Source organism: Macrotis lagotis, chromosome 1 (assembly GCF_037893015.1).
Source record: "Macrotis lagotis isolate mMagLag1 chromosome 1, bilby.v1.9.chrom.fasta, whole genome shotgun sequence".
In the NCBI taxonomy this organism is placed as follows: Eukaryota; Metazoa; Chordata; class Mammalia; order Peramelemorphia; family Peramelidae; genus Macrotis; species Macrotis lagotis.
The window spans coordinates 849948470-849975585 of NC_133658.1; the positions used below are offsets into that span (position 1 = coordinate 849948470).

Below are 27116 nucleotides of genomic sequence, written 5' to 3' on the forward strand. Positions count from 1 at the left end.
ACCCCAACAAACCCCTTTTTAATGGATAATGAAAAGGTAAACCTCAACTCTCTTGTTGTTTCAGACTCTTTATGACCTCATTTGGAATTTTCTTGGCAAAGATACTGAAGTGATTTGCCATTTCCTTTGCTAGATCATTTTACAGATAAGAAAACTGAGGCAAACAAGGTTAAGTGATTTGCCAAGGATCACATGGCTAGGAAATGTCTGAGTCTAATTTAAACTCAGGAAGATAAATTTTCCTAATCCCACTATGCTAACTAGCTACCCCAAACTCCAATCCTTAGAAGTCTGGGCTAAGGTCTCAACTCATACAAACCACCTTTGACACATTCTACCTTTGACCAAAGTGGCCTTGGTCACTTGTGGGATCTCTCTGGACTTCAATTTCCTCCTCTATAACTTTTTTGCAACCCAGACCAGTCCATGACTCCCCAAACTACTTTTCTACTCCTTCCCCAGTGACTTCGTGCTGTGCTGGCAATGCCTCCACCTTATGGCCTCTCCCTCCATTGGGGGAATTCTCCCAATCTCCATTTGAAGATGTACCCATGCCTGTTACGCTCTCTTCATATCAGGACCATCCCATGACTCCCTGGACTATTTCACCACAATTAATAATTTTATCTTCCCATCTTTTCATCTCCCTTTTCATGTTATCATGCTCTATCAGAATGTAGGCTTCTTGAAGATAGGCACTCTTTTTATAATTTGTAAGTTTTCAATCATATCAGTGATGTTCAGATCTTTGTGACCCTATTTGGGACTCTTTTTTTGGCAAATCTACATGCCTAACATATAGTAAGTGTTTAATAAATTACTTACCTATCTATGAAGGTATTGCCTTAGACCAGAAGTATCAAACACCCTGACCTCTAGCATCAGTGGAAAACCAGGTTAAAATGCAATTGAAAAATATTTAACAAAATAAATAAAAATATAACAGAACATAAATAATGTTACTCTGGTTTTCTAAATCAATATAAAGATTTCAGATATCTTTATGTATGGTTCAGCAGCTGCTATTTCTATTTGAATATTCTCTCTCTCTCTCTCTCTCTCCCCCTTTTCCTTTTCATTCTCAGATAATTATGTGAAATTATGAGATTCACAGTTCCTAGAGCCAGTGACAATGTTTTTTTGGAGTGGTAGTAGGAAAATGACAGAGGAACCACCTTCAGGCAGTTATGAAAAGACAGACCTGAAGATGACAATAGCTTCAGGGAATATGGCCCTTGGAGAAAGATATCAGACTTAGACAAGGAAAAAGACCCCATCATCTTGCAGTCATGCCCAGAGGTTAGCTCTGGATCAGGGCTGTCCAACCTTAGGCTATCTTAGGGCCCATTAAAATAAAATAATCATTAGAGGGCCCTACCCAGGATAAAAAATGTATAATAGTTAATTTGTTGTCTTCCCTTAGGTTTAGCAAGTACTATGAAAAGTCATGGCACTTTTAACTTCTTACAAAGTGGTGCAGTGGATAGAGCACCGGTCCTGGAGTCAGGAGCACCTGAGTTCAAATTCGACCTCAGACACTTAATAATTACCTAGCTGTGTGGCCTTAGGCAAGTCACTTAACCTCATTGCCTAGCAAAAACCTAAAAAAAAAAAGTGGGGGAACCCCTCATCAATGACAGGCAAAGGTGTGAAGCATGGAAACAATAAAGTGATATAAGTAGGTGCATAATGACTAATCTGCATTGTACAGATGAAACACACCCGAAAGATCAATTGAAAATTCCATGCAATATGTTCTATCCCTAATAATGCTTAAAAATACTAAAGAAGGGGGCAGCCAGGTGGCGCAGTGGATAGAGCACTGGCCCTGGAGTCAGGAGGACCTGAGTTCAAATTCAGCCTCAACCACTTAATAATTACCTAGCTGTGTGGCCTTGGGCCAAGCCACTTAACCCCATTGCCTTGCAAAAAAAAAAAAAAACTTAAAAAAACAGCAAAGAAAATTAATACTGAGATTATTTAATAGTGATAAAATTAAAAAATCTAATATACATTCCATGCAAATTATTATTTTATTTTTTTCATTTGACCACATAAAATCTCACTGTGGCTCACAGGCCATATTTTGGACTGCCCTGCTATATATCCTGGAGATAGCTGTGGTTCTTTTTAGGAGAGGAAGTCACAAAATTCTCTGACTCAGGAGGATAAGAAAGAGCATAAATTTTAATTCACAGGTTACTGCAAAAAGTTACAAGTTAATTCACAGAGTTCCTTAGCGAGGTAGAGAAAGTGAGTTTTTAAGAAGATAGTAGTAGATTAAGCAAAGAAGAAACAGCTATAAGTGGCTTGGTGAGAACATAAGGGACCAAGAAGCCTAGGGAAATGGGAAGAGGAGAAGAAAAATACAGCAATAAATGAACAGCTGGATGTTTCAATAAAGTCAGCTAAGATCAGCAATTTCGCAAAGGAGTGTATAAATAGGGATTGTAGCCCACCTCCTGGGCAGATAGGAATAAGGAGAAGGACTAACACACTCAGACAAGTCCCCTTGAGGAACTAAGGAGTGGCTTAATGTATGTTTCCATGAGTGTTTCTGTGAATGTCTGGGGGAGGGGAACTAAAAATTATATATTTGCCTTAATTAAGGTTAAGAATTAATAGCACCTTAGCCAAAGGTAACATCTTTGCTGGAAGTGATGGTCTTTATTAACTCAATGCAGCCTTAAGGAATTTATGGTATATATCTAAAAGACTGCTGAGATAACTTGGAGAAACTAGATTAGATAGGATTACATAGTAGACTAGTACAGAGTCAATACAGGGAAGATTTAATAGTTTCAAAAGATTAACTATTTTAACAGTGTCTACTTGCTAGGCACACTCTTTGCTTAAAGAAGTTTGCTTGTACTACAATATTTGTCTCAATACAGGAAAAGGGGAACTATTACAATATTTCTTTCTCCCCAGAGCTCCTCTGCTTCACTCCAAAATCCAATAAAGAGCTACTCCTAAAGAGAATTTCATGAGGACTTTATGAAGGAAGAAAAATACTTGCAGTTATAGAAAATGTATTTGCCCTTCTGTCATACATGTTCTCTACTTAGTATACTCTAATTTTTGTACCTGCTCTCCCCCTTGTTTGTTCAAAGGAAGAATACTCTCCTGATTTGTGGAAATATTTTTTAATAACTACTATTCTTGCTAAAATTTCTTGGTAAATATCTTTTCTAAAAGTTAACTGAGATTGCTAGCTAATAATCAATTTGAAGTACTCTAGTGGGGGCTCATAAGCAACGGTAATTAAAAATTCAGCACCTCAAGGTTATCTCTAGACACTTGAGGGCAGTATTCAACTGACCTTCTGGGTCCCTAGTCCACCAATAGAAAGAGTGCAGAAAAAAAAGAAAAAGAAAAAAGAAAGTGTTGCAGGAAATTGTCCTACACTAGAAAGGGAAATCCATTTGCAGAAGGGAGAAATTCTGGTTACCTAGTTTGCTCCTTCTTTGCCTCACCTCATAAAATCAGCCAAATCTCTGTTGGACAGCAACTTGTCATGTGGTGGGGTTGGTTGGGGGTGGGAGGGGGAAAGGGAAAAATGACAACTTATCATCCAGAATCTCTAATTGCAGCTCCCAGGATTCTAAGTTGTCCACATCTTGTTTGCCATGAATAGGCCTAGGAGAACACACTTCATCACTCAGGGCCTCCCTTCCAGGGAGACTTGTTGGGGTTTGTTATTTCCGCATCCTAATTGTATGCTAATCAAGCCCTAATTGTATGCTAATCAGGCCCCGTGGGCTCCCTCCAGCTGCGGTGCATTAGTATTCTCAAAATTCCCCTTGACTCAAGCCAGGAGGATTTAAATATTTATTTCTGCGGCATTTGAAATTCCAGTATCTGCACAGAGGTAAATGCTACTCACAGATGGGAGGCAGAAGCAGAAGCCCATTTGTAAGTAGGAGCTCTAAACCAGAAGAGTTTAAACAGTGTTTCTGGCTTCCTCCCACTTATTTTAGGTGTACTGAGGCCATGGTTAACTGCCTTTTGTCATGACTGACAGCTGGATCTAAGGTCTCAGGCCTATTCATCTTCCCCAGATCTCTCTCCCATCTACAACTTTAGTGATTTGCAAATTGACTTTCCTATTTAATGATCTAAGGAAACTTTTTAACTTGTCCTTGTGTTCCTGCTCTTTGTCCCCTTTAAAAGTCAAACAGAAAAATAAATCTCCCCCCTAAGAATTAGTGAACCCTGTCAGCATCTTGGTCCATTTGTCCATCCCTTCCCCTTCTTGGAGTCTACATCCCCTCCATTCTCCCAGGACTAATTCATCAGACTCCATGAATCCATTAGCACACATAGGAACAAAAGCTAAAAGGGATCAGAGAGATCATTCAAATCCAACCTCCACCATTTTCTTAAGGTAGAAATGATAGTAAACAGAATCATATAATCATTGATTTCCAAACTGGAAAAAAAAATACTTGAGTCCCTTCAATCCACTCCCTTCATTTTATAGATGAAGAAACTGAGACCAGAGAAGTGAAGTAATTTCCCCAGGGTCACACAGGTAGGAGGTACCTGAACAAGGTTTGAAACCATGCTTTCCTGATTCCAAATACCAGAAACCTAAACTGAGAATCCAGGATTCAACTTTTTTTTCGAAGTAATGGGGTTAAGTGACTTATCCAAGGTCACACAGTTAGGTAATTATTGTGTCTGAGGCTGGATTTGCACTAAGGTCTTCCTGACTCCAGGGCTGGTGCTCTTCCATTTAACTATTCCAGGATTCCACTTTTTGCTGGTATAATAGAGTAATAGAGAATATGCTATATCTGGGGTCAGAGGTAATCCATTCAGATCCTAACTCTTTCATTTCCAGGCCACAGTTTCCTTATTTTTTTTTTTGCAAGGCAATGGAATTAAGTGGCTTGCCCAAGGCCATACAGCTAGGTAATTATTAAGTGTCTGAGGCCGGATTTGAACTCAGGTACTTCTGACTCCAGGGCTGGTGCTCTATCCACTGCACTACCTAGCTGCCCCCACAGTTTCCTTATTTGTAAAATGAGGTAACTCCTGAGACTGCTTCAGAGTCAAAATCCTATGTCTTTATGACTCCAAAACAAGTGCTTCACCCCCTAATGATAACTGACAATTTTATAGCACTTTAAAGTTTGCAAAACACTTTACATATAAGATTTCATGTGATGCTCTCTCTGGGAGTTATTAGTATTCCCATTTTACAGATTAATAGATCCCAAATAATGAGCCCCCTCCTCAATATTTTTATCTGCTCTAATTCTGATGAGACACCCCCGCAAACATTTTGATCTGCTCTCAATATTCTTGCTAAAAAAAAATTCAAGCTATGACTTAATTACAGACTCTACCCCTTGTCCAAGGCCACTTTGTGTCCTTTTACTTTATTACTAGTTCTTCCTACACTACAATCACCCTCTGCCCCTGATCTGTTTTAAGGCTAGGTCTGCTTAAGGCTATCTTTGTCTCTTACCTTTTTTGTTTTACATAAAGATTGGAGTCTGCCTAAGGGACTTAATTACTTATTACCAGCACCTGTTATGTCTGGGTTAATTAATTATAAGCTAGCTGTCCCTTAGTGGCACCATCCTGTACCCCGACATACAGAGCTGTCTAAAAAACATTTTTTCTCTCTCTTCTTCTCTCCCTATATAAATGAGCATTTCTCTTTCCCTGCTCTCAGTCCACTGTGCCATCATTATAAAATGCCACTTTACCTGAGTTAATGCCTCCTTACCTGAGTCTCATGAATTCTTTCTCAGACATTCTATGCTAAACCTTGTCAAGATGAGGGAGCCAAGGAAATTAGGATAAAAATCTAGATTTAATCCTGAGTCTTCCTTTCCACAAATTTAGTGCTCTAATCAGAAGTTCTTAATCTGTTTTTGTGTTTGGAACCCTTTGGGCAGTCTGATAAAACCTATGAAGCCCTTCTTAGAATGATATATAATATGTAATATATACATGATTCTAAGAAGGGGACATAGATATGTATATAAAATTATAAGAAGGAGTTTACATGTGTACACATCTAATACATTATTATATGGTATAATATTTTATATAACTTAATCTTGTTTCTATACAAATGTATATGTGTACATTTGTATATAAATATAGATTTATAAATCTATATATTATATCTATAATACCTATATCATATTTTAATGTATAAAATACACAAGATCATAAAGGAGAACAATTATATTGAAAAAGTTGTCAAAATAATTTTTAAAAAAGTTTCTGGACTCCAAATTGTATATCACATATTGCTTCATGAAGATTGCACTGATTCCTAGCTAGCCACCAATGAGCTCTACAGCCTCTAAACCAACAATTCTCAAACTTTTGGGTCTATGTACTCTGTTATATATGGAAAAATGAGGATTTGATGTCCCCAAAGAGTGCTTGTTTATGTGTTAGATACCTTTAGAAATAAGAACTGATAAATTTTAAAATATTTATCACTTTATTTTAAAATAACAATAATAAACTAGTTACATGTAATATATTTTTGAAATATAACTATATTTTTCAAAACAAAATTTAGTAAGAAGTAACATTGTTATGCATATTTTGCAAGTGTCTTAACATCTGCTTTAACAGAAGACAGCTGAATTCTCCTATCTACTTTTGTACTCTGTTGTAATGTGTTGGTAAATGAAGAAGTAAATGGAGAAAATTCAGTCTCACAAAGATATATAGCTGGGAAAGGGTAGAGTATCATAGGTAAATACTAATTTAATATTATCTTGAAAATCATTTTGACCTTGAAAATGTACTAAAAAGTGTCAAAGACCCCCCAAAAGAACAATGATCACACTTGGAGAACAGCTACTTTAAACTAACTAACCATTTTTAACTTTCCTGTAGAGTCTATCAAATACCATCTTATGTTACTCAACTGTGTATATGGCTTATCTCCCTTCTAGACTGTAAATTGACTAGAATACATTCTCCTAGAAGCATCAGCACACCATCTAAAAAGTGCTCAGGAGTTTGTTCAATGAATATCCATGAGTATCACTATGTACATATGCATGTGCATAAAATGCCTACTCCCTGAGTTGGTTAAAAACAAAACAAAACAAAACTGCAGAACAGTGTAAAAAATACGGGGCTCCCTAAACTGATTGTTAAATTTTCAATGTGGGTATTTATACCTTGGAAATCAGCAAACACCACAAATCAGTTCTTGATTATTTTGTGAATTGTCTATACTTTAAAAGGTGATGGAGGAAATTTAATAATGAAGATTAAATTTAAATGTGCACCCGATTATTAAACATTTATGAGCACACTGGCTCCCAGGTTAGAAATGGGGAGGAGGGGGTTCTGGCTGCCCAGAACTCAAAAGCTGGATTAAAGCAAGCCCTGCCTTGAAGACAAACTGCATTCTTCCTACTGATTTCCCCTTAAAATTCTCTGCACTCTGAGCCTTCCTTCCACTCTGACTTGGAGAAGGGGGAGGCATTCAGCAATATAAAGAAGAAGCAATATCCTGTGGAAAGAGCATTGCATTTGAACTCCTAGGACATGGGTTCAAATTCTGGTACCTGAGGCAAAAGACAATAGAAAGAGTACTGATTCTGAAGACAGAAGACCTAGATTCAAATTCCACCCCTTGCCAGTTACCTGTGTGAACTTGGCCAAGTCATTGAACCTCTTGTGCTTCAGGTTCCTTTTCTCTAAAATAAGTGGGTTAAACTACATCAATAACCTCTGAAGTTCCTTCCAGCTCTAGATTTTGGATTTGTATGTAATGGGAAAGGAGGGATGGATTAGATTGTCTCTAAGGTCCCTTCCATCTCTTAATCCCTTAATTTTGAAAGAATCTAGTTCCGTGGAATTTCATGAAATCACAAGGATTCTTCTGTCTCTCTTTAGCCTCTGAACTATGGCAGGTGAAGGTGGGAGTTGGTTGGTTTGGGGGGGGGGAGGGATAAGGTGGCATTGGTTACTGGGTACAAAGAGAAGGTGAAAAAACAGAAAGCTTCCATCTTGTTCCCCTGAGGTCAGGGGAGGGCAGTATGAGGAGGGGAGCTGAGCTATTTCCCTTGTGTCTCAGATTCGTGCTTTTCATTTACAACAAGAAGCTCTAAGATGAGGAGTGGAACAGGATCACCATGGAGCTCTCCTCATTTGCAAAGAAAAGTAGCTCATCAGAAATTAGAAGCAGAAGAAGAGAGAGAGGCAAGGGGGGGGAGGAAATAGGAGGGAGGGAAGGAGGAGAGAGAGAGAGAGAGAGAGAGAGAGAGAGAGAGAGAGAGAGAGAGAGAGAGAGATTGAGATATATTTAGAGAGACTGAGAGAGAGAGAGAAGGGAGAGAGACAGAGAGAGAGAGAGAGAGAGAAACCCAGGCAGATAGGCAGATGCTCAGAGTCAAGCAGAGGTTACTAAGATGTGGGTGGGTAGAATCTGTCTAAGATGAAAGGAAAGCTGTTGGGGTGAGAGAGGGTGGTCCTGCAGAGGCATATTTAACCCCTCTGCTTTGGTCTCAAAAGCAACAGGAGAAGTTAAGGGGCCTCGGGGCTGGGGGATGGAAGAGAAAAAAGAGGGTCCTCAGGGAACCTTCTGCAGCAGCCAATAAAGGAATAAACCCAGAGATGGGTCATTAGAAGCTAAGACCCAACGTGGGCAAGCTTAAATATGTATAGATACACACACACACACACACACACACACACACACACACACACACACACACACACACACACACCGAATTATATATCCATAGGCTCATGGAGAGATGTAGCTACACAGATGCCTGCACTCATATTTTTAAATTGGACAAATAATCAAGCTTTTGTGAGGATTGTTCTGCCTAGGAATGAAGCCAGAAAGTGTAGGTTACCTGGTATTTTTCACCTAAGTCTTTGCTCCTGTCCCCTCTTTCAGACTGTAGATGGAAAGGGGGAAGCCTCATTATCCCCTTTCAGATGCTACTGCCTTCATTAACCTTATGATTCAACTCCCTGGCTTGGTGTCCACAGTTCTCATTGCAGGAAAGACATTAGGAAAGGCTTGACAAAGAATGTGATACATTGAAATGAAGTGTGGGACTAGAGATTTTCTTCCCTGAAGATGTTTTGAGAAATGGAAGCTACCCCATACAAATACACACATTACATATTTAAAATAATTGGACCACATGGTATTTTATCTTGGGCAGGTGTGGATTCCCCTTAGCTTGAGATCCTCAAGTAGTGACTAGATGACCACTTATCAAAGGAATTCTTCCTCAGGTACAGGTTGTACAATGTAATCTCTGAACAGAGGGCCCCACCAGCTCTGGAATTCAGTGACATTGCAGATGATACCACATACTCACACAAAGTACCAGGGTCCAAATTATTTAGAAGCTAGACAATCACAGGTCTAGACAATTCCAACAGAAATTCCTCAGTCTGAATAAGAACCTGTGCCCAGGACCTCTGTCTCAGGTCACTTGGGATAAATGAATGAATGAATGAATGAATGAATGAATGAATGAATGATGACAGCAATAATGATAATTTATCCTTCATTCACAAAGACCATGACATTAGGGAGGTGATGCCATGATACATATGTGAATTGGATTTGAGTGAGGGGCTGCTGTGCTAAGTCATCTCACTTTCTCCTCCAGAACCTTCTGGGTCCAGTGACCAGATATGGATCAGGACTACTGGAGATGGCCCTGGATGCAAGGCAGTGATCTCACCAAATTTGTGTCTGAGACCAGATTTGAACTTAAATCCTCCTGACTTCAGGATCAGTGCTCTACCTGCTATGCATCTAGCTACTCTTGAATGAATGAATGAATGAATGAATGAATGAACAAAGAGATGAACTTCTTAAGTACAAGACAGGGGAGATATGCATTACTAGATAGTGAGTGGTCCATCTGAAAGCAACCCTGGAGCTTTATGGAATTAGATAGACAAGGATGATTTTGTCATTGTTCAGTTCTTTTTCAGTCATGTCCAACTCTTCATGGCCCCATTTTGGTAGAGATGTTAGAGTGATTTGTCATTTCCTGTCAAATCTCATTTAACAGATGAGGAAACTGAGGCAAAGAGGGTTAAGTGATTTGCCCAAGGTCAAAAGCTAGTAAGTGTCAGAGGTCAGATTTAAACTCAGAAAAATAAGTCTATCTACTGCACAACCTAGCTGCCCTCAACAACAGTGAAATTAAGTAGTCTAAAAAAAGCCAAAAAGCTCATTTGATCTTAGGCCACAGTGAGAAGTATAGTACCTTAGAATTAGGAAGTGAAACATTCCTCCTGTACTTTGTTCTGAATATGGTATATCTGCAACTGAGTCCAGTTTTCGGTTCTGGGTTCCATAGGAACAATAATGATGTTCTGGAGAGCATTCAGAAAGGCGTTGAGATCATGCCGTAATATTTTTTTCAAGGCAAATGGGGTTAAGTGGCTTGCCCAAGGCCATACAGCTAGGTAATTATTAAGTGTCTGAGGCCCGATTTGAACTCAGGTACTCTTGACTCCAGGGCCAGTGCTCTATCCACTGCGCCACCTAGCCGCCCCTATTGCCATAATATTTGTGGAAGAAACTAATAATATTTAATCCAATTGTGCTCAAAGGGTGGTCTAAGTAGCCCTAATGGTCTCTGAGACTCTTTATTAGCGTCCTGAGACACCTTCAAAGAGTCCAAGATATCAAAACTCTTTTATTAAACAGTAATTCTAGCACATTATTTGCCTTAAAATATTCCTCCCTTTTCCATCTATATACCTGGATCAGACCAGGTTTCATTCAGATACTTCGACCAAAAATAATATATGACATATTGAATGCAGAAGCAGATAGAACTATCTTCTGGTAAGGTAGATATTCAAGAGATTTGCAAAAATATGTAAAGCAAATGTTATTCTCATTTTTTAAATACATAACTATTTTTGTTAAAAATGTTATTTGTGTTAATAGGCAATGGATTTATTATTATTTTAAATGAATTAATAGTTTAAAATTATATTAGTTTTAATTTATAATATGGGGTAAATGTAAATAGATAATAGGAACAGTTAGATGGTATAGTGAGTAGAGTTCAGGGCCTGGAGTCAGGAAAGTGAGTTCAAATCTTGCTTCAAATATTTACCAGCTGTGTGATCTTGGGCAAGTCATATAACTGTTTGGCTTAGTATTAAAAGAAGCTAAGGAAGAAAATGGCAAATTATACCTAGTATCTTTACCAAGGAAACCCCAAATGGGGACACAAAGATTCAAACATAACTGAAACAATTAAACAACAAGTGGAAAAGCTTCCTAATAGTTAAACTTATCCAAAAGTAAATATAGAGCACCAAAACCTGGAGTCAGGAAAACTCATCTTCCCAAATATTTGCTAGCTGTGGGATCTTGAGCAAGTCATTTAAACCTGATTGCCTTAGTTTCCTTACCTATAAAATGACCTAAAGAAGGAAATGGCAAAACCACTCATATTTTAGACAAGAAACTCCCCCCAATTAGGTCACAAATAGGTGTACACAACAAAAAATGTCAGAATGATGAAATGAACTGTTCTCAAACATAACAAGTTCCTAATTACGGTCTAAGGATGATGACCACTTGTAAAGTATATTATAGAGATTCTGTTTGGATACAATTTGGATTAGGAGGCCTCTGGTTAATTGATAATTAATAAAGAATAATAAATTAATTAAAGTTTTCTTTATTAAATTGATTTCTGTCTTTTGATCTGTCTCTCAAAATGTGCACATCCCTCTCCTCTTAGTTCTGACTGAACTCATTTCCTTGGCTCCCTAAGAAATTTGTTAAGAGAATCACAGATTTTAGACCTCTGAGGGACTCAGCTCTTCCTAATGACTGCCCAATTAAACATTTTTTTCTTTCTGTAAACTGGACAATACTGTGGAGAAAAAACTATATACTAATAGATAAGACCCTGGGTTTCAACTTGCCATGTGACCTTGGGAAAATCACTTCTCTGGATTCGTTTCCTCATCTGTAAAATAAATGGGTAAGAATAGATGATTCCTAAATTCCTTTCTAATCCTAATATCCCAATCTGATGATAATCTGTTTTCAAGTATTTTTGACAGTCTCATTTTCACACCAATAAACAATATGCTAATTACAAACACTTGGCCACCAGTTGATTGGAGATAGATTAGGTATTTGAAAGGACTATTTTCTTAAGAATGTTGCCTAGATAATGATAAATCCTGGCTTCTGAGGATGCCAAGTTAGATGGATCATTTAAATCCCATGGTTCTGAGAAGCAGGAGGGTTAACCATTCTGGTGACCAAACTAAGTTCAGTGCCAATATGGGGACCCTCAAGACTGAGGGGCACCAGGGAACCTCAGGATGGGGAAATCAGTCCAGTTCAAAAACAGAGCAAAGTTTCTATGCCAGTCAGCAGTGAGATCTGATCAGTGACTGCTACATTTCCAGGGAAACTGAGTGACACAAAAAAAAGAAAAGTTCTCCTTAATCCAAATTTATCATTCACTTAAGGTAGAGATATGAGAATTTGAAGTTCAAGGACCAGGATACAAAATTATATACATATATATAAATATATACATGCATGTATATATATGCACACACATACACACACACACACGGACCCAGACGCATATTTACACACTACACATACACAAATATTTATTACATATTTTTCCACCTTCAATATTCTCAACATTCATAACCATAGATAGGATAGTTCACTTTCTACCTCAGTTTCACCATTTGTGAAATGAGAGGATTGGACTATGTGATTTTCTAAGGTCCTTCCCTTAGTTCTAGGTCCTATGTTCTGAAGTCTATGATGCTTAATTCAGAATAGACTTTCTTAAGGTTTGATCATCCTAAACTGTCTAAGCTTCCTTGATTCTTTCTCCCACCAGGGCCCTATACTTTCCCACAAACTAGTTGAGTCTATCTCCAAGAGGTCAGTCCACCAAGCAGCCAAAATAGCAGAAGGCTTAGTCCCCCAATAGGGCAGTAACCCTCCAACAAGGACACTCAGAATGGTCAGACTATGGCAAAAGGCAGTTTCTCTGGTCACTCTAGGTTTGAGATAGACCAATGGAGCTTCCAACTTAAAATCCTCTCTTCTAGAACAGGAAGAAAGGGGAGAATGTGTCCCAGGGATGCTAAAATGTATAGGATGAATGAACTTCCTTTCAAGGACTTTTTCAATGGAGTTCTCATCTATTTTTTGAGTTGAAGGGGGTTGGAAATGGTAGCAGAGGGAATACTGGACTTAGAATCAGGTGACCAGAGGTTTCAATCCTGTCACAGATACCTACTAGAGAAAGGTAGGGAATAAGCATTTATATGGTGTTTAAGACAAGTCAGGCTTAGTAGTATGCTAACCAGTTTATAATTTAAACCTCACAACCCCCCATGGGGTAAATACTATTATCATCCCTATTTTTCAGTTAAAGAAAATGAGGTAGAAGCCACGTGGCTAGCCCAGGGTCCCTCAGCTAAGGTTGGACTTGAACTCAGGTCTTCCTGACTCCAGACTCAGCAGTTTAATTATTCTACCACCCAAATTCCAAGCAAGTTACCCAAATTCTCTAAGCCTCAGTTTCCTCATCTGCTAAATGTGAGTGCTGGTCTCCATGATTTCTAAAGTTCCCTCTGCCTCTAAATCTATGACTACCCTCTCAGGCATGATGGGAGGAGGCACTTGATGGAGGAGGAAGGGATCTGAGCACAGACTGCTGAGCTATCATCATTTTCAAGAAGCCTCAGCTCAAGGGACAGACCTCCAGGACAGTGGAGGGGTAGGCATCACAGAAATGCCCAGTAAGGCTAGGCAATCCTTGAGCAACCGTCAACCACAAACATTCATTAAGGTCCTAATATATGTTCTAGATACTATTGGGGAGATACAAAACTGAGATGAGGCCCCCCCCCCAAAGGATTTAGAACTGGGAAGAATCTTAGCCATCACTTGGTCCAATGCCTTCATTTAATAGATGGGGCAATTAAATCCAGAGAGGTAGTTTCCCCAGCAACTCAAACATTGTCTGACTCATAATAAATGCTTACTGGTTGATTAAATCACTTTCCCAAGATGACTAAGAACCAGAATTTGAATCCATTTCCTTTGACATTCAATACAGTACCTTTCCCTTTCCTTCTAATGGGGGAGAGGAAAAAATATAGGCTGCATTTTGTGGGGCTGTAGGCTGTCTTCCTGTAGTGCCAACAATTCAATACTACTCACGATAATGGACTCAGAAATTGGCCAAATTACTACTGTGTCTGAACAGAAAATTATGCTCCGTGGGCAGCCAACTGCTACCGAGGCCCTGGCCAAGCCACTCAGCCTCCTTCCCTCCTTTCCTCTCTCCTAACCTAGAGCCTCTGGTCAGCCCCTTCCAAGAGGTGAGAATTGGCTTCATCACAGTTCATAGGCTACACAAAGAGTGGCTTCTTCTGGACCTTCCCAAGCTCTTGCCTGGTCACTGGACAGTGGACCTGTGACCTGTATTTTTCCAAGCCAAATTCTCTCTGCAAGCTCCCTGCTTTAGTTCCTACCAAAGGTCATGTTTTAAACCTTCTGAGAAGTGCCTGTTCCCAAGTGGAAAGAGAAGGCAAATTAGAGGGAGACAGGATTCAGAGGAAGGTCATGAGTTGTGAGAAGAAAAGGTTAGAAACAAGGGTTTTTTTATTCTCTTATTTATGGGAAAGTCTTGTATTTATTTCCTTCATTTACAATCACACTGAAACACTAATATACTCTCTATGCATGGGTGTATATGTAGCTCTCTCTCTCTCTCTCTCTCTCTCTCTCTCTCTCTCTTTTCTCTGTCCTTCCTCTTTCTTTCTCCTCTTTTTCTCCTCTCTCCCTCTCTCCCCTTCTTTCTCTTTTTCTCCCATTTTCTCCTCCTCTTCTCCCTTCTTTTCTCTCATTTTCTTCTCTATCTCCTCTTCTCTCTTCTCCATCTGTTTTTCTTCTGTGTGAGTCTTTCTCTGTCATTCTGACTCTGTCTCTGTCTCTCTTTCTGAGATAAAATAATAATCTTCCTTAAGTTCATGTCTGTCCATGCCATAACTCTGCTAAAGAACCTTTTGTGGTTCCCTACTACCTCTAGAATGAATGGTAAAATCCCAGATTTGGCATTTAAAACCCTTCACAATTTATCTTGAGCTTAACTTCCCAAGTTTATTGTATGTAACTCTATTTGATACAATCTTCTTTTCCACCTAACTGACTGATAGTCTATACAGGCTATAATTCAAGCCAGGAAGTCACACCCTCTTCACCTCCACCTCTTAAAATCTCTCACTTTTGCTCTACCCAGTGAGTCATCCTTTGTCACAAATGAAAAAGGGGGAAGGAGGGAGGAGACCAACATATACATCATGACTCATTGGGCAGAACAAAAATGAGGAATTCAAAAATTAAGATGAGGTAAAATGAGGTACCATCCCTAACCCTCCCTTGGATTATTAATAGAAAAGCTTAGGAGATGAGAAGACTCAGAAGTCTATTTTTCCTATTTGAAGAGCACAGTGAATAGAGCCTGGAATCAAGAAGACATGAGTTTAAATTTGACCTCCGATACTAGCAGTGTGATCCTGGGCAAGTCACTTAATCCTTTTTGCCTCAGTTTACCCATCTGTAAAAATAAGCTGGAGAAAGAAATGGAAAACTATTACAGTATCTTTGGCAAGAAAACTCCAAATGGAATCATAAAGCATTGCATATTACTGAAATGGCCAAAATAACAAGAAACAACACTAAATACTGGACTAATAAGTTTATCTGGAAAACTAAAACACAGAGGATTCACAACCTATGTTCCTTACAATTTTGGAAGGTTGTATTTTGGGAAATCAGTGATAAGCTTGACTCTTATTTCTTTTATGTTTTACTTTCTATTTTAAGTTTAAAAAAATAGTTTGCAATGGTGTAATGTCACATGATTTATTCCTAGTGACCAAAGAAATTTCATAGGTCAATATGTTCTTGAGAAGTGGCTCAATAAACAGATTCTAGAAATCTGAATGTGGCACTGCATACACAGACACATGCACATACACATTACATACACATCCATATACACATATACATTCACTTACATAGACATAGAAATATTTTGGTGCACATGATACCTTTCTTTTTATCACTACCCTGCGTAGCGATATTGATGCACCATGGATTGAAGGGTGTGGACATTTTAATCATCTTCCTAACAAAACTCCAAATTGCCTTCCAGAATGGTTGCAACAATTCACAGCTCCGAAAAGTCACTAAAATGCCTCTCTCCACAATCTTCCAATATTGACCACTTCCAAATTGTCTCATCTTTGCCAATTTGCTAGATATGAGCTGAAAACAAAAAGTGATTTTGGTTTGCATTTCTCTTATTAGTGATTTGGAGTATTCTTTCATATGGCTGTTAATAGTTTCTAGTTCTTCTTTTGAGAATTTTTTTCATTTCTTTTAACTATTTATCTTCTAGGGAATGGTTTTTGGTTCTATATATTTATTCTAAATATATTTTTTCACTACTTTCTAATCTTTTCTCCCTTTTTTCTGAAATTAGCAACAAATAAATGAGCATTTCCCAATTTAGATTATACATGAAATTGAATTTCTATTATGTGCAGTTCCTTTTTCCTTTTATGTAATAAAAAATTCACCATCTAACTTTCAAAGTTATCTTGCTTGTCTATTTACTATTAGACTATGAGCTCCTTGAAGCCAGGGACTTTTTGTCCAATTCATTTAGTGCTGGTGTCTTCCCTCTGTTAAATTATTTCCAATCTATTTCGTCTGTATCTTGTTTATACATTTTGCATATTTCCTTCTCACATGGTGAGTTCCTTGAAGTCAGAAATTTTTTTTAGTCTTTCTTTGCATCCCCATCACTTAGCACATAGATGGTTCTAATAAGTGCCAGTTGATTGACTGATTCCCTCCTTGACTTTTTTTGTTCTCTTCAGTTCATTGCTAAAGGAATTCTTTAGACATTCTTTTGTTTTTTTTTCTTTTTTTGGAGGAAGAGGCAACCCTATCACTATCTGCTCTCTTTCCACCAACTCCTTTCCTGGCCCAGTAAATAGAAAATAAATTCTTACAGTAAATATAACTAATCAAATAAAATAGATTCCTATAATGGTCATATCTGATAATGCATATCTTGTTCTAATATTTCACCTCTCTTTTAGGAGATTGCTAAGATGATTCATTATTGACACTCTAAAAACATGATTGGTCACTCTGTTGATCAGAATCTGTAGGTTTTTCAAAGTTGCTTTTATGTTATTATATAACTTACTCCTCTGGTTCTGGCTTCTTTACTCTGCATCAGTTCATATAAATCTTCTCTTTCCAGGTTTCTCTGAAACTATCCCTTTAATAATGTCATACATAATAATATTCTATTAAATTCACATATCATAATTTTTTCAGCCCTTCTCCAATTTATGGAATTTCTTTAATTTCTAGCATTTTCTTACCACAAAAAGATCTGCAAGAAATAGTTTTATATCTCTGGGTCCTTTTTTGCTCTTCCTTTTGCATATGTGGGATATAGACACTTGGTTAAAGAGTATAAACAGTTTAGCAGTACCTTTAAGATGATAATTTCAAATTGCTTTCCAGAATGACTGGTCCTATATGCTAGTGTTACTTTCCCAGTTGTTTAGCATAGCAAAACTTATCAGAAATTTTCCCAATCAACTGTTTCCCCTTCTTATTCTAATTGAGAACACTTTGTGCAAGAGTTTTTCCAAGTCACATAGAACAAATATTCTATTTTATCCCTTGTCATCACATTTCACCCCTGAGTCAGAGCTATGAAAGATACTTGATCTAGTTCTCATCTAATTTTATTTTCATGGTTTAACCTTTAATATTCTAGTCACATATTCATTTTGAGCTTATTACAGTCTATGCTGGCCTAAACCTAATTTCTGCCAAACTGTTATCCTGTATTCCCAGCAATTTTTGACAGATAAGTTCTTACCTAAGTAATTTGTGTTCTCCAGTTTATCAATGACTGGGTTATTTAGTTCAATTGTTTCTGATTCTCCTTTATCTAGCCTGTTCCACTGATCTATTTTTCTATTTTCAACAAATATCAGATTATTTGTATGATTACTGCCTTATAATATAATTTGAGAACTGGAAGTGCTCTTTCTAGGAGAAAACATTTTTAATAACAAAGAAATAAATTTCCTAAGCTGGGGAAGTGCTGGGGAGATATTTGGGGGATAGCTCATAAGAAAGGGTTTTTTTCATATTGTCCTAATGGAATGCACAAAACTTGATAACACTTTGAATGTGGAGGGAGAGGAGAATGTGGCTGGGAGAATAAGGGAGAAGGAAGATCTAAAAATGATGAGAGGAAAGAGAAGAAGCAAGACTGAAGCTGAGTGACTAAATGATTATTGGTTCTATTAAAGAAATAAAGAAAGTAAGGGCATAGACTAGTTTAGGAAGAAAGGTGATGAATTCAGATTTAGATTTATGGTTGAGATGCTGATAAGAATGTCCAAATAAAAAAATGAGTAGTCAATGGAGACATGGAACTAGAGGAGAGGTTTCTGGGTTGGGGTCCATGAACTTTCTAAAAATTGTTTTAATAATGATAATTAATGTCCTTCTTAATCCTATGCATTTTAAAACATTATTCTGAGAAGGGGTCCTAGATTTCAACCAACTGTCAAAATAGCCATTAGACTAAGGGGGAAGGGGTAGGGGAGGAGGAAGGGAATATGAGAGACAGTCAGAGAGAAACAGAGAGGAAAGAAGGGAGAGAGAGACAGACAGACAGACAGACAGACAGACAGAGAGACATAGAGACAGAGAGAGACAGAGAGAGACAGAGAGAGAGGAGAGAGGCAGAGATAAGAGAGAGAGAGAGAGAGAGAGAGAGAGAGAGAGAGAGAGAGAGAGAGAGAGAACATGAACTAGAGCTCAGAACTTTACAAATAGATTTAGGAATCTTTGCATTGATAAGGTAATTGAAGACAGAGGAGTGAATGAAATCACCAAGACAGAGCACAAAAGGAAGAAAAGGATGACAAGGGTAGAATTTGGGGAAGCATCAACATGAAGGAGGTGTAAGGAGGATGAGGAACAAGTGTCAATCAATCAACCTACTAAGTTCGAAGTCATTAAGACAAAGTGTCTCAAAAGGCAATAAGTTCCCCATCACTGGCATTCTAACATGTACCAGATAGAACATCTATAGAGATAGTCTATAAGGTCCCTACCAGTTCTGAAATTATGACTTTATCTGTATATCCCTTGAGGACAGGGACTGTTTTATTAATCTTTGTGACATGATAGGATTCAGTAAATCTTTGTTGAGGCAGCAAGGTGTTGCAATGTATAGAACTTGGAGTTTGGAATCAGCAAGATCTGGGTTTGAATGCTACCTCAGAAACTGAATAGCTATGTCCCTTAATTTCTCTGGACCTATTTCTTCATCTGCTTATCTACTACACCTACTTCCTAAGATTGTTGTGAAGATCAAATGAGTTAATATATATATATATTTATAAATATATACACACATACATATATAATATATAGACAGTCTGAAGGGATATACATCCCTTTAGACTGTCTATTAGTGATTATTGAATGAAAAAATGAATTAATTTTTCATTAAGCAAATAGAAAAGAGGAATCTCAATTTAAAGAGTTTTTCTAGGAGGGGATGTATCCTTTAAAAAAAAAACTCATCTACTCTCTTCATCCCCAGGAGATTTCTTTAAGAGATTAAAAAACTAAAACAGGTCATCCCCATCTCCCACTAAAAAGAAACAAGCTTCCAAGGGACTGTGCTTGCTTCTGGAAAAGATGCTATTGCCCCCTAGAGGCATAACCTGAGAGAGGTCCCCTCCCCTTCATCCCCTCCCTTTGAGAGCCTCCTCTCCTGCTGGGGGATGGGAGATGGGGCCTAGGAGAGGACCTAAATGGCTAGGATGGAGATGGAACAAGACTCCTAGGAATCAGTAGAAGTAAAGGAGGGACTCCTTTGAACATGACTACTCCAGGAAGGGGCTCTGGGTTCCCATATGGTAATACTAAAAAGCATTTGTTAGAGGCAATTGTTTTCCCTGATTGGGATCCATAAGCTTTGCCACTCAATGCAAAAATCTGAAATAATCATGATGATAACAATGATGATGTCATTTATTGCTGCTCTTCACAGTTTTTAAGTTGTTTCCCAGGGGAGGGCAGGGATGATTATCCCCATTTTACAGATGGAGAAACCAATGTTCAGATAAGTGCCCAATGTCACACAGAGAATCAATGCCAGAGGCAGGATTATTTCCTGACCCCTAGTCTAGTACCCTATCTACTGTACCACTCAGGATTTCAAACCCATCCTAAAATCATTCCAGTGTAAGTAGCTACCCACTCTGCCTAAAGGTAAGACAGTCCTGTTGTGATTCCAAGGAGCAAGAAAATGAAGCCCGCCCACTCAGCTCCATTCCAGAGTCATTCTCCTTTTTCCATTTACTGTTAATAAACTCTTCCAGAGAAAAGATAACCCTTCCTCCACCTCTTTATGGGGAGAGATGGATGCCTAAGGAGTAGGGGGCCTGAGAGTAAGTATTATGGGGGACAGGATCCCAGACCAGTCCCTAGTCTAAATATATTCCAAAACAGGCTCACTGCAGCAGCAGTCAGGAGGCAGACTTATTTTCTTTTGATTTATTTTTTTTCTTTTCTCCTATATCTTGTCTTAAATAAAACTGATGCTGCCTGGAAATTCAGTACATTTGAGGAAAAAAAGAAAAACTCAAGAACCTCAAATTATCACTCTGGTGCCTCTGAAGGAGATAACAGTTTCCTGAATTGTCTTTTCTTTCCATCTCTCCCCCACTCCTGACCCTCCACCCAGTGTGAGCCCAGAAGGCACTGGAGTTACACAGCCCAAAACATGTTAGGCAAAATCTCAGAGCCAAAAAAGATCTGGGGATATCCAACCCCTCTACCCCAAGGATGCATGCATCAATCCCCTCTATCAACCTTCCTGAAGATGCTTGAATATATCAAATGATAAGGAACTCACTACTTTCTAAAGCAGGCTGTTTCATTTGGGGATGGTCCTGATTGTCGAGCCAAAATCATCCCCTTTACAATTTCTTCATGGGGCCCCTAATTCTATCCTCTGGGGCCAAACCTGCTTATTTTTACCCTCTCTTCCACATTATCAACCTTCAGACACTTGAAGACAGGGATTATCCTCTCCAAACTCCATCCCTGCCCTACCCTGCCTCAGCTCTCCTACTGGCTGATATCTTCTGATTCATCCTACTTAGTCCATTTATAATATGGTTTCTAACCCCTTTCTCCAGCCAGGTCACCTTCCTCTAGATATTCTGCTTGCAACCATCCTTCCTTTGTTGCCCAGAACTAGACTGGTCCTCCAAAAGGGACCTGATCAGGAGAGAGGCTATTTATTCTCTCTTCTTCTAGATATCCTGACTTTTTCAGCGCAGCCTCTATTTGCATTAGATGATTTAGCTGCCTCTTCAAACTGTTGATTTCAACCCACTAAGATCCCCCAATTTCTTTTCATCCTAATTGATCCTAAACTATAACTCTCAGTAGGTTGGGAGATGCTTAGTGTTATGGAGGGAGAGATTCTGATAGGGAGGAGCCCTGCCAGGCTAAGGCTATTCAATGCTCCACCCCCTTATCACCATCCTCTCTCTGTCTCTCTTCATCAGAGTTCCACAGAGTGGAAAATTTGCAGGACTGGAAATTAAGAGAACTGGGTCTTGCTCCAACAAAAACTTTCTCCAACAATTAGCTATAGTGCACCACTACCTACCAAGTTCCTTCCCAGGAGTGTCTCAGCTTTCTCCATATGTTAAAAGTGGGGAGTGGGGGCAAATAGTCTATAAGGGCATTCCAGTTCTCATATTCTATACTCTAACATTTTATTGTCTTAGAGGTAGCTAGGTGGTGGAGAAAGTAGAACCCTAGGCCTATAGTCAGGAAAATCTTCATTCAAATACAACTTTAGACACTTGATAACTGTGCAACCCTGGTCAAATCACTTAATGGCTGCCTGCCTCAGTTTCCTCAACTGTAAAATGGACATGATAATAGCATCTAGCCCAATAGAATTATTTGAAGATGAAAATATAAAGAGATATAGATATATAGCTATATATATATATATATCAATAGAGAGGTAGGTAGATAGATTCTAGTGTTTTTTTTTAACACAATGTCTTATACATAGTAAGTGCTTAATAAATTATTGATTCTTCCTTTTCTAAAGATTCTGCCATTCTGGAATCCTATTATTTGAGGGGTCAACATTACAAACCCAGGATGATCAGGCTTCATTTTTTTCCCAAAAAGATAATAGTAATAGCTCACATTTCTATAGTTCTATAGTTCTATATATAGTTCTATAGTTCTTTAAAATTTTGAAAGCACTTTGTATTCATTATCTCATCCTCATGACAATTCTATTGAGATAAGTGATATTATTGGTCCCATTTTACAAATGGGTAAACTGAGGCAGAGAGCTAGGCACATGACTCAACTTGACTTTTGTGTGTCTTGCTGAGGGTCAGACCTTTATAAAGTATTTTTTTTAAAAAAGCAAAACTTGAACCCAGGTATTCCTGACTTTAAATCCAGTTGACGAGGACTCTCGATTTGAGTCGAGGTGACACTGAAGCTAAATTCTATGGAGATGAATAGAGGCACCTGGCTTCAGTTCAACTGAAACGTGAGCACCAAGGTCACATGGCCTGAGTATTCTAGGGTGAGAATCTTGGCAGCCTGCTCAAGGAGGGGGAAACCTGTCACTCACAGTCTGACAGAAGGTTTCCTCCCCCCACCACCCCCTTTTAGTTCAGAGAATCAAACAATCTCTTTAGAGTCTCTTTAGAATCTCAGAATCTTAAGAGTTTGAAGGGTCCTCAAGGGGCATCTAGTCCAACTCATTCCTAAAGAGGAATCCTTTCTCTAGCCTCCCCAACAGGTAGGTAACCATCTTAAAATGTTTGTAATTCATTTTCAAAGAAGACCACAACATCAGGGAGGTGATGCCATGAGAAGACCATGGATTATTCGAGTGAGAAGGGTGCTGTGCTAAGTCACCAGCCTCACTTTCTCCATTTATATGGATGACCCACATAACAACTAGACATAACTTCTTCCCTCCCCATACCATTCCCTGGAAAGCACCAACTAGGCAGTTGCACAGGGTCCTGGGAGGGACTTCAGAAATCATCTCTCCAGGCCCCTTCGTCTTATTTTACAGATGGGTAAACTGAGGCCTAGAGAGGCTAAACTCTCAAAAGCTTAGAGCAGAATCGAGGTCCTCCTGCTCCAAGCACCAGGACTCTTTCTACCTCTATAGAATCCAAACTTCCCCCCTCCCCAGCATCCCCTCCTCCTCAGGAAGCAACCTGGAGTCCAGTCACAAACCACCAGGCTCCACCGGGGGACAAGGGCACTGTGCAGCTGTGGAGGTACGGCTTGGCTCACTCCCACCCCAGTGGAGCTGCTGCTACTGCTGCTGCTGCGTTGGCTCCCCTGATTGCTAATTTAGATTTTCCTGACATCCCACTCGGTGGAATCAGGGGAAATAAAATTACCAAGTTATTCACTCCTTTTGTACAGCTGAGGGGCTGATTACCTGTCAGTCAGGCCCACATTAACATCTGACACTGTATGCATAACAATTACCCCCATCAGATTAAGGAAACCTTTGCCTTTCTCCAAAGGGAGTCCTGGCAGCAGCTCGGGGAGGGGAGGGGAAGGGAGTGAGGTGGGGGGGGGGGGGGGGGGGGGAGGAGAAGGAGCTGCAGAAGGGAGAGGGAGGAAATTCAATCAGCATAATTAGCTCAATCAGAAAGAACTCTTCATCAGGAAGATGGGGGTGGGGGGGAGGGATTGGCAGGGAACTGGAACTAGCCTGCTTGCCTATGTCACCAGGGCCAGAGAGAATCAAGGGCACCCTCCAGCTGGACCCACCTCCTCCACACCTTACCCCTCACCAAAAAAACCCAACTATTAAAAGAGCTGAAGGAAGTCTTGCCTCTACTTTAGCTAGGGTGAGATGTATTCAATTTGTTGGAAGAGACCTCAGAAAACGCCCATTCCAGCCCACTCATGAACTAGAATTTCTCTCTGTAACATAGCTGATGAGGGGTCATCCAATCTCAGAGCTGTACAGCCTCCCAAGGCAGCTAGCTGATCCCAGCCCTCAAAATTAGGGAGGGTTGTCTGTTTTTCCTAGCTTCAGGCTTAAGTCTATCTCTTTATAACTTGTACCCATTACTCCTTAGTGCTATCCTCTGGGGCCATGAGAGAACAAGTGTAAATCTGTCATTCAAATGACAGCTCTACAGATGCCTAGAGACAAGCTATAATATTCCCCAACTTCCCCATCCAGAGTCTTCTCTTCTCCTGGCTGAGCACCCACCATGGATTTAGAGCTGAAGGAAATCTCCATCTAGACCAGGGGTTCTTAAACTAGGGTGAGACTAGGATACCATTCCCTGGAAAGCACCAACTAGGCAGGATCACAGAGTCCTGGGAGGGACTTCACACACACACACACACACACACACACACACACACACACACACAAACCTCCTGAACTTCTCTGACTTTACTTGACCCATTTGCACCCATAAAAACTTGCTGCTCATGGACCAAACAGTAAAATATCTTTCTGAAGTAGACCTCAAGAAAAAAAATTAAGAAAAAATAGTCAATGACAGCTAGGTGGCACAGTGGATAGAGCACTGGCCCTGGAGTCAGAAGCACCTGAGTTCAAATTCAGACTTAGACATTCAAAAATTACCTAGCTGTGTGACCTTGGGCAAGTCACTTAACCCCATTGCCTTGCAAAAAAAAAAAAGTCAGCATCCTACAGCCCACTCCAGCCTATTTTCACCTCATTCATACAGGACTCCACATTTAGTGACATGTGGACAGTCACAATGTAATGGAAAAGATGCTAATCTTGGAAGAGAACCTAAGAGACAACCTTGTCCAATCATCTCAAGCTATAGTGAGAAAACTAAGGCCCCCAAGTCCAGGAGTAATATGCCAAATATTATTCATAAATAAGACATTCCATCTCTCAGTTCCAGCAGTTTTCTCTGACTGTCCCCAAGCCCAGAATGCTCTCCTTCTCCTCTCCTCTGATTACTGATCTCCCTGACTTCCTTTAAGTCCTGACTAAATCCAGCCTTCTATAGGAAGCTATTCCTAACCCTCTTCATTTCAGTGCCTTCCCTCAGTTATCTCCTATTGTCCAATATGTATCTGGCTTTTCTTCTATTGGAATATAAGCTCTTTGGGGCAGCTAAGTGACAAAGTGAATAGTATCAGCCCTGGTGTCAGGAGGACCTGAGTTCAAATACAGTTTCAGATACTTAATACTTAGCTGTGTGACCCTGGGCAAGCCACTTAACCACATTGCCTTGCAAAAAGAAAAATAGAATATAAGTTCTTTGAAGACAGGAGCTGTCTTTTGTATCCTCAGCTCTTAGGGTTGTGCTTGTCCTAAAGTAAGAGCTTAATAAATGTTGATTGATTGACTGATTGAACCCATCTTTTGGACCTTCCCACAGAGTCATTGTCTTGGAAACTTTCAGTAAAGGGAGCTAGCGACCTATTGGGCAGGCAATTTGGCAGCATTCCTCAAGTTTCTGGGTCTTGCCCCTGGCCTTCAAGTTGACCAGGTTTCTGGGAAGAAGAGAACACCAAGGTGGGCAATGAGTTCAGAACCAGTCAGAGATGAGGAGAGGATTATCCTGGGTAAAGGAAGACTTAGGAAGGAATGTAATAGGTATCTTTCAAGTCTTTGAAGATCTTTGAAGAGAGATTAAATTTATTCTCTCCTTGGCTCCAAAAGCAGAGTCATAAAGTGAAAAGATAAAAGAAAAAAAACTCTTAAATAGAGGTTAATGTGAGGTAAAAGTGGAAAAGGTTGCTTCAGGAGACAGTAGACTCCCCTTCAACGGAGGTCTTCAAACAAAAAACATTTATTAGGACTTTTATAGAAGAATTATTGTTTAGATTTGTATTGGACAATAATCTTTGAGGTCAACTTCCAACTCAGACATTCTGTGATTCTCTGGTGGGGGGTGGGGAGGAAAACAATCCTGTTTATCTTCCTTAATCATAGTTCTAGTACCTCATTCATAGTGATCAGAAAGTTCTCCCTAGTGTCCAACCTGAATCTCTCTAAATATCTTAATGATCTACTCTTGTCTTGACCTCAGTGGATGCAGATACCAGATAGTCACACATACTCAGCACATTTCCTTCCTTATATTTCTTGCTTATTCACCTTTCCAGCTCTCAAACAGGAACTATGTGAAATGTTCCTTCCTTGCCAAGGACAAGATAAACAGCTACTTTAAAAATCTTCCTCATGATAATGTCAGCATCAACTTCTTTCAGGTTGTCCCAGGCTACCAAGAAGACCAGTCTCTCAAAAACAGACCCCATGAATGAGCAACGTAGTCCAGTGGGAAAGAGTGATGAACTCCTAGGGCTTGGGATCAAATCTCAGCTCTGTCACTCAGAAAAGTTCTCACCCTCAAAGGATGACTTGACTCTAGTAATAGCATCTGATAAGAGACAGCATAATAAGGGGAAAAACTAGACTGGAGAATCCAACTTCATGAGTTTCAGGTCAGAAGACACAGTGCCTCAGGGCTCAGGTTTTGATCCAAGGGGAAAGAGACCCAGCCCAGCAGTAGCAGAGACAAATACTCATCAAGCTGCATTTGGATGTGAACTCAGTGGGACCAAATTGTGAGAAACTTAGTTAAGTTTATGTCCACTCTCCTGGGAAAACAGTGGATTAGAGGAGAACATGTCTTTCAGGTGTTGCGGCAAACTGTTTAGGCCTTTACTCTCCCTATATTTTTTTTAGGTTGTTTTTTTTTGCAAGGCAAATGGGGCTAAGTGGCTTGCCCAAGGCCACACACCTAAGTAATTATTATGTGTCTTAGGTCGGATTTGAACTCAGATACTCCTGACTCCAGGGCTGGTGCTCTATCCACTATACCACCTAGCTGCCCCTCTCACTATATTTTCAAAGTAAGAATACCTTTGTAAAAATTCATAGATGATAAGTGGAGGTAGTCACTGGTACCAAATA

General features: G+C 39.4%; 1 long non-coding RNA gene across 3 annotated transcripts in view; it reads right to left on the reverse strand.

Moving 5' to 3' along the window:
* The window catches only part of LOC141508713 (uncharacterized), a 203217-nt gene that overhangs the window by 116624 nt on the left and 59477 nt on the right, over nucleotides 1-27116 (reverse strand). The gene's annotated exons all lie outside the window — the stretch shown is intronic.